This window comes from Pongo abelii, chromosome 12 (genome assembly GCF_028885655.2).
Source record: "Pongo abelii isolate AG06213 chromosome 12, NHGRI_mPonAbe1-v2.0_pri, whole genome shotgun sequence".
In the NCBI taxonomy this organism is placed as follows: domain Eukaryota; kingdom Metazoa; phylum Chordata; class Mammalia; order Primates; family Hominidae; genus Pongo; species Pongo abelii.
In genome coordinates this window covers 45,152,967-45,160,954 of record NC_071997.2, presented here as the reverse complement: position 1 = coordinate 45,160,954, position 7,988 = coordinate 45,152,967, and the positions used below count along the sequence as shown (strand labels likewise).

General features: G+C 46.1%; 1 non-coding gene across 1 annotated transcript; it reads right to left on the bottom strand.

Moving 5' to 3' along the window:
- Positions 1-2,011: 2,011 nt before the first annotated feature.
- Positions 2,012-2,112, bottom strand: LOC112132215 (small nucleolar RNA U13). Its single transcript, XR_002914019.1, has one exon. It is a non-coding gene; the product is annotated as a small nucleolar RNA U13 (small nucleolar RNA).
- Positions 2,113-7,988: the final 5,876 nt, after the last annotated feature.

The following is a 7,988-nucleotide window of genomic DNA, read 5'->3' as shown; positions in this document are numbered from 1 at the left end:
GCACGGTGGCTCACGCCTGTAATCCCAGCACTTTGGGAGGCCGAGGTGGGTGGATCACTTGAGGTGAGGAGTTCAAGACCAGCCTGGCCAGCATGGCTAAGCCCCCTCTCTACTAAAATACAAAAAATTAACTGGGCATGGTGGCACACGCCTGTAGTCCCAGCCACTCGGAAGGCTGAGGCATGAGAATCGCTTGAACCCAGGAGACGGAGGTTACCGTGAGCCGAGATCACACCACTGCACACGAGCCTGGATGACAGAGTGAGACTCCGTCTCAAAAAAAAAGCTTCATGGTGGCTGGGTGAGGTGGCTCACACCTGTAATCCCAACACTTTGGGAGGCCAAGGGGGGTGGATTGCTTGAGGCCAGGAGTTCCAGAGCAGCCTTGCTAACATGGCAAAACCCCGTCGTCTCTACTAAAAATATAAAAATTAGGTGGGCATGATAGTGCGCACCTGTGATTCCAGCTACATGGGAGGCTGAGGCAGGAGAATCGCTTGAACCCAGGAGGTGGAGGTTGCAGTGAGCTGAGATTGTATCACTGCACTCCAGCCTGGGTGACAGAGCAAGACTCTGTCTCAAAATAAATTAAATAAATAAATACATAAATAAATAAAAGCTTCATAGATATATAATTCAACTGGAATTGATTTTTGTGCAAGCCGTGAGGCAGGCATCCTACTTCATTTGTTTGAAGATATGGTGGGGGGAACCCAAAGGGTTTCTGTTTTTTCTGTTCTCTCACTCAACAATCAACACAGAAGACTTCTGTGACCAAATTTATGGAGTTTTCCACCACACACCAAGCAAACAGTCAATTCTGCAGCTGACACCAATGGGTGCACTCTAATCTAATTCACTTCTCACACTCTCAACCTGGAGATGACGTCAGGTCCCACAGGTTGAGGACTCAGTCCCCAAAACTGCCCCTGCCCCTGACTTTGGAGGCCAGTTGCAAGCCCCAGGCTGTTTTACTTGTGCTGCTGATCAACCAGCTATGAATTAGGGTTCCCAGGACCTCCTCCTTAGGTTCAGTTAATTTGCTAGAGTGGCTCACAGAACTCAGGGAAACACTTACTTATGGTTGCTAGTTTATTATAAATTATATTAGAAATGATACCAATGAACACTAGATGAAGAGCTGCAGAGGGTGAGATATGAGGGAAGGGGCCAGAACTTCCAGGTCCTCCCCAAGCTCCTCCCCAGTGTTCCACCCTCCAGGAACCTCCATTCAGCTGTCCACAAGCTCATCTGAACCCTGTCCTTTTGGGTTTTTATGGAGGCTTCACTACATAGGCATGATTGATTAAGCCACTGGCCATTGGTGGTCAACTTAGCCTTCAGCCCCTGTCCCCTCCCTGGAGGTTGGGGGGCGGAGCCGAAAATCCCACCCCTCTAATCCTGCCTTCGTCTTTCTGGTGACTAGCTCCCTTCTGAAGCTACCTAGGGGCTGCCAGCCATCAGTCAACTCATTAGCACACAAAAATATATCACTTCGGAGAGTCGAAGGATTTTAGGAGTTGCATGCCGGGAAATGGGAAGAACACATATATATCTCGCAATATCACATACCATACTTTTCCAACACCATTTATTTTTTTATTTTTGTTTTTGTTTTTTTTTTTGTTTATAAAATCTTCATTTATTTATTTATTTTTTTAATATTGACATATTTTTGTTTTATTATTATTATTATTATTATTATACTTTAGGTTTTATGGTACATGTGCGCAATGTGCAGGTAAGTTACATATGTATACATGTGCCATGCTAGTGCGCTGCACCCACCAACTCGTCATCTAGCATCAGGTATATCTCCCAATGCTATCCCTCCCCCCTCCCCCCACCCTACAACAGTCCCCGAAGTGTGATGTTCCCCTTCCTGTGTCCATGTGTTCTCATTGTTCAATTCCCACCTATGAGTGAGAATATGCGGTCCAACACCATTTATTGAAGTTTGTCTCCCTCACTGCTCTGAAGTTCTTTGTTATTTTATTTTATTTTTTTCTTATGTCGGACTGGTAACAGGCAGACCTCGCCAGGTTTGAGAAAGGCTCATCCCACACGTGAGAGTGAAAACCCAATCATCACGCTTATGAACTGCAAACAGATCTGCCTTTGATAGTCAACAAATGTCCATTTGTTCATAGTTCTGCATCTGGTTTCTGTATTCTGTCATATCTTTGCACCAGTACTCCTCTGTCTTCATTACTGTAGTTTCATGAGAAGTCTTTATATTTGCTAGAGCAAGTCATCTCCCTATTCCTGTCTTTCCGTATTCAAGTATGTGTTGATTTCTCTTGGCATTTTGTTTATATATAAACTTTAAATCTGGCTCATCAATTTCTGTAAACACTTGCAGTTTTGCTTGGGGCTACACCGAATCTGTAGGTTAATTTGAGGAGAACTGACATCTTTCCAGCGTTACAACTTTCAGTATATGAACATGGCTTATGGCTCCATTTATATAAGCATTCTTTGTTCTTTTATGTTCCCAGAAGATGGACTTTGTCCACTAAACTTCTCCTAGAATCCTGAAAGGCCACACGTTTTAAGCCCTAGGCCCAATGTCACATATAATACCTGTGCAATTTGTGGGTTTGCTTATTTATGTCAGATGTAATTTCGTTTTTAAATTTTTTATTTATTTTTTTGAGACAGGGTCTCACTCTCACCCAAGCTGGAGTGCAGTAGCACGATCACAGCTCTCTGAAGCCTTGACTTCCCGGGCTCCACTGATCCTTCCACCTTAGCCTCCTCAGTAGCTGGGACCACAGGCGTGTGCCACAGGCATGCACGCATGCACAGGTGTGTGCAGTAGAGACAGGCTTTCACCATGTTGCCCAGGCTGGTCTCAGAACTCCTGAGCTCAAGTGATCCTCCTGCCTTGGCTTCCCAAAGTACTGGGATTACAGGTATGAGCCACAGCACCCAGCTAGGTGTGATTTCAAGTACTGAAGAAGCTTACAAAGATAAGGACTTTATTAAAAGAATATTTGCAGGTTGGGTGTAGTGGCTCACTCCTGTAATCCCAGCACTTTGGGAAGCCCAAGGTGGATGGATCACCTGAGATGAGGAGTTCGAGACCAGCCTGGAAATATGGCAAAACCCCATCTCAACTAAAAATACAAAAATTAGCCAGGCGTGGTGGCATGTGCCTGTAATCCCAGCTACTTGAGAGACTGAGGCAAGTGATTCGCTTGCATCCAGGAGGTGGAGGTTGCAGTGAGCTGAGATCGTGCCACTGCCACTGCACTCCAGCCTGGGCGACAGAGTGAGACTCTGTCTCAAAAAAAGAGAGAAAAAAAAAAGGCCGGGCACGGTGGCTCATGCCTGTAATCCCAGCACTTTGGGAGGCTGAGGCGGGCAGATCACGAGGTCAGGAGATCGAGACCATCCTGACTGACACAGTGAAACCCCGTCTCTACTAAAAATACAAAAAAATTAGCCGGGCGTGGTGGCGGGCACCTGTAGTCCCAGCTACTGGGGAGGCTGAGGCAGGAGAATAACGCGAACCCAGGAGGCGGAGCTTGCAGCGAGCCGAGATCGCGCCACTGCACTCCAGCCTGGGCGACAGAGCAAGACTCCTCAAAAAAAGAAAAAAAAAATTGCAATGTGAAGAAATTTGGGAGAAAGGAAAATAAAGTGGGAGAAGAAACAAAATGGAGGTCCCTGCAAGTCCAGGCTGTGTAGCTGCCCAGTCTTGCTGAGATTATTGTCACCATTCAGCAGGTAGGCACAGATTTCACCTTTGGGCAGCCCTGAATGTCAGGCTCAGCACCATGAAATTTCACACTTTATTGTGGGCTCCCTAATGTTGCACTCTGATTATTTGATTCAACTAACATATATGGGCATGGTACTGGCACATTTCATCTTCAAATAACCCTTGCTGAGGCAAATGTTTTTTTTTTTTAATTCCATTTTAAGATGAAAAGTAAAGTTTAAAGAGGTTAAGTGACCTGCCCTTAGCCACCTATAGAAAACAGCATGTTCAAGCCCATCTTCTGATTCCAAGGCCAATGCCTGCCCTCCTTCCATTCTACCTCCCCACAGTGTGTGGGATTTCTGCTCTTGCTGTTTTATAAGCTCTAGAGACTTGGAAGATATCTAATATACAGAAGGCAGATGCTAGTTATTATCAGACAAGCTGAAGTGAAAGCAGGAAAGGGCTCACTTCTTTTCTTTCTTTCTTTTCTTTTCTTTTTTTGAGATGGAGTCTCACTCTGTAGCCCAGGCTGGAGTGCAGTGGTGCAATCTTGGCTCACTGCAACCTCTGCCTCCAGGGTTCAAGTGATTCTCCTGCCTCAGCCTCTCGAGTAGCTGGAACTACAGGCATGCACCACCATGCCCAGCTAATTTTTGTATTTTCAGTAGAGACATGATTTCACCATGTTGGCCAGGCTGGTCTTGAACTCCTGACCTCAGGTGATCCACCCGCCTCTGCCTCCCAAAGTGCTGGCATTACAGGCCTGAGCCACTGAGATGGGCCAGGAATCACTTAATGATGGCGTTGCCAAGGGCTGTAGATGCTGAAATTTATCAGAAAGGGATATTCTTGTTGCTGTGATGGACAAGCGCTGCCCCACCCAGACTCCTTAAGGCTCTTCCAGCCCTGAAATAAACCGTGGTGTGGAGCATTTATATGCTAAACAGATTACTTTCTTGCTTACTTTATCCATTATTTCCATGGCTCTCTCTTGTCCCTAAGCTGCTCTTGTGTCTATGGTTTCACCCTGGAGGGCCAAAAGTTTCAATAACCAAGTAAAGCCCATGCTTGCTTAGCTCACAAAGGGGAACAAGTACTGCATACTTCCCATTTCAACATCTCTTTTGGGGGTACCAGGGTATAAAAGTCCCTTGTCCTGCTTTTATTTTTTATTTATTTATTTTTGAGACAAGGTCTGCTTCTGTCACCCAGGCTGGAGTTCAGTGGAGCTATAATGGCTCACTGCAGCCTCAACCTCCCTAGGCTCAAGTGATCCTCCTACCTCAGCCTCCCAAATAGCTGGGAGTACAGGCATATACCACCATATCCAGCTAAGTTTTTGTATTTCTGTCTAGAGACAGGGTTTTGCCATGTTGTCCAGGCTGGTTTCGAACTCCTGGGCTCAAGTGATCTGTCCACCTCAGCCTCCCAAAATGCTAGGATTACAGGCTTGAGCCACCATGCCTGTCCTGTCCTGGTTTATAACAGATGAGGTGAGGCTGCTATGCAACTTTTATTTTGAAAAAGAACTATGCAGTTAGATTTCCCTGACTGTTCTTTCCTCAATGAGCAACTCATTTCCCCATCTTCCTTTAATCTTGTCATAACGTACCCAAGGATGATATAAACCCACTTCCACCAACAGTAGAAGAAAGACTCAAAAACACCACACCTTTACCAATCAATGGCTGTGTCCTCAAGCCCTTAGGAGTAAATAAGTTTTGCAAATGAAATTTTATTTTACCTATAGAAAGACTAAAGATTTGTAATCAAAAATGCAATTTATTGCTTCTACCCTAGATCAAGGGTAGTATCTGTGCTTATTATGTAATATCTGATACATCCACTTCCTGAGAACAAAATAATAAGTGGGTTTTAGGAGCAGAAGATAGTGTAATCTTGCTTCATCCACTAGGTGTGTGGGTCCAACAATGCAGTCACAACCAGAACAACAGTGCTCCAGATAACTGATGACTCCAATATGGCTTTGTCCCTCATGCTCTCCGTTTTAATATGAAACCTGCCTTTTTCCCTTTTATTTTTTGTTTTTTTTTTTTTTACTTTTATTTTTTGAGGCGGAGTCTCCCTTTGTCACCCTGGCTGGAGTGCAGTGGTGGATCTCTGCTCACTGCAACCTCTGCCTCCAGGGCTTAAGTGTTTCTCCTGCCTCAGCCTCCGGTGTAACTGGGATTACAGGCGTGCACCACCACACCCCAGCTAATTGTTGTATTTTCAGTAGAGACTGGGTTTCAACATGTTGGCCAGGCTGGTCTCGAATTCTTGACCTTAGGGTATCTGCCCACCTCTGCTTCCCAAAGTGCTGGCATTACAGGCGTGAGCCACCGCACCTGGCCTTTCCTTATTTATTTTTTTGAGACAAGGTCTCTCTGTCGCCCAGGCTGGAGTGCAGTGGCTCAATCTCAGCTCACTGCAACCTCCGCCTCCCAGGTTCAAGCAATTCTCCTGCCTCAGCCTCCCGAGTAGCTGGGATTACAGGCACCCGCCACCACGCCCGGCTAATTTTTGTATTTTTAGTAGAGATGGGATTTCACCATGTGGACCAGGCTGGTATTTTAATTTTTTTATTGAGACAGACTCTCGCTCTGTTGCCCAGGCTGGAGTGCAGTCGCAGGATCTTGGATCACTGCAACCTCCACCTCCCAGGTTCAAGCGATTCTTCTTTGCTGGGATTACAGGCACCCACCGTCACGCCCAGCTAATTTTTGTATTTTTAGTAGAGACAGGGTTTCACCATGTTGGCCAGCCTGGTCTCAAACGGCTGACCTCAGGCGATCTGCCCGACTTGGCCTCCCAAAGTGCTGGGATTACAGGTGTGAGCCACCACGCCCGGCCTCCTTTTTATCTTTGTTATTTTTTGAGACAGGGTCTTGCTCTGTCATCCAGGCTGGAGTGTAGTGGCACAATCACAGCTCCTTGACCTCCTGGATTCATGTGATCCTCCCACCTCAGCTTCTTAGGTAGCTGGGACTACAGGCATGAGCCACCATGCCTAGCTAATTAAAAACTTTTTTTTTTTTTTTTTTTTTTTTGTAGAGTGCCAGGTGCAGTGGCTCATACCTGTAATCCCAGCACTTTGGGGTTGGGGGTGAGGATCGCTTGATCCCAAAGCCCAGATCCCAGGAGTTTGAGACTAGTCTGGGTAAGGCGGGCGGAAACACCCGTCTCTACAAAACAAAAACCAAAACCATATATACATATGAAAACAAAAAAATCACACTAGCCCATTGTTGTAGCGCGTGGCTGCTACTCGAGAGGCTGATGTAGATGAACCCAGAAGTCCAAGGATGCAATGAGTGAGCCAGGATCGCGCTATCTCAAAAGACTGAGTCTCACTATATTTGTTCAGGCTGATCTTGAAGTCCTGGGGTCAAGCAATTTTCTTTCAAAAAGAGCTGTCAATTGCGTGTGCCGGCCGCCTAGTCTTTGAAAATTTAATCAAAATGGTAGATCTCTATCTTCTAAATCGCTAGTATACCTGTTTCTTTCTCCTTAGCCATATTACCCTAAAATTAGATACCATCTTCTGATGCTCTTAAAAGGGTAAGTATTTTTATTACTGATGGTGAAGAGATGGACGGTTCTCAGAAATACTAACAATACCAAGTCGATATGGGGAATAGGTACAGGAAACTCCCATTCTGTCTCCCAATTTCAAAAACACGCTCAAATACATAGCGGTCACATACAGAACATCTTCGATATTAAACGGATAAGGACAAGGTATTACATTTACATCTTCGCCAAAATGCTGGAAAGCGATACTGTTAATACTGTCCCTCTCAAGTCCTCCCTTCTCCCATTCACCTTAAGGTCACGGTGAGAAACCTCACGGGTAAACATCTCACCTCCTTTCTGATGTAAATATTATATTGAAAACATAGGCTCTTTGAGACATTTTGTCCGCTTCTTGACTCTTAGTGACTCGAGCTTTGTCGCCCCTTTTCCTTGGTCGCGAGGGCCGTTCATTTGCATGTCTCACCCGCCCTGCGCCCGGGAGGCGTGGCCACCAAGGGGCCGGGCCCTGCACAGCGCCCTGGGGAAGCTGGTTTGAAAGCTCTGGAGCGACCCCAATGCCGGGTAAAGGACAAGATTTGCCCAGACGCAAGGGAATTTGGGGTGAAGTGGCCGTAAGAGTGTGGGACGAAACTGTTTCGAGCAGAGCGGTCGGAACTCACCTGAGGAAAGCATGGGGGAGGAGTCACTAGTAAGAATGAGTGGCAGGGACAGGGCGGCCTCGGTGTTGGAAGGCAAGACCGTG